This window comes from Penaeus monodon, chromosome 22 (assembly GCF_015228065.2).
Source record: "Penaeus monodon isolate SGIC_2016 chromosome 22, NSTDA_Pmon_1, whole genome shotgun sequence".
Classification (NCBI taxonomy): domain Eukaryota; kingdom Metazoa; phylum Arthropoda; class Malacostraca; order Decapoda; family Penaeidae; genus Penaeus; species Penaeus monodon.
Window position 1 is genome coordinate 15,235,622 of NC_051407.1, and position 658 is coordinate 15,236,279.

A 658-nucleotide genomic window follows, 5' to 3' on the forward strand; every position below is an offset into this window, starting at 1 on the left:
TCTGAAAATGAATATGACAAAGCATCGTAACGGAAAAAGCGTGCTATTGCGTAATAGACAAGTTATGTAAGAATGCCCATAAATCGCACGAAAGAAACGTAACGTACAGTTTATTATCATGCAGAGATGTATAAATCAAATGATTTTCAGAACGAGTTAGGATTACAAGCTATATAAAAAAGAGAAGAAAAAATATTAAAAAGAACGATAAAAGTATGATGTTCCACTTGAATAATGATAGTGAATGGGAAATGAAGAAATCCGAATTAGTGAGATGTGTCGGGAGGAGGGGAGAGTAGGGAAGATGCGAGAGGGGATAAGGAAGGAGGGAAAAGAGGGTTGAGGTAAGGTAGGAGGAAGAGGAGAGTAGGAGGAAGAGGAGGGAGGTAAAGAAGGAGGAGGAAGAGAAGTAAGTGAAGAGGAGTTAGAAAGGGGGGGGGGAGAAGCAGGAATAGAGGAAGATGAGGGGAGAAATAAGGAAGGAGGGAGAACAGGGGGGCAGACGAGGGAGGAAGGAGAGGTTAGAGAGAGAAAGGACAAGAATGGGGAGGAAAAGGTAGAATGGAAAGGGAGGAGAAAGAGGGGAGAAATAGAAGAGAAAATAGTGTTGATAGGAGAGGGGAGGGAAAATGGGAAGAGAATGAGGAAGAGGTGAACG

General features: G+C 42.7%; 1 protein-coding gene across 1 annotated transcript in view; it reads right to left on the reverse strand.

The window, feature by feature from the left end:
• The window catches only part of LOC119587580 (putative uncharacterized protein DDB_G0290521), a gene marked incomplete in the record, with an annotated part of 9,693 nt that overhangs the window by 2,263 nt on the left and 6,772 nt on the right, over positions 1 to 658 (reverse strand).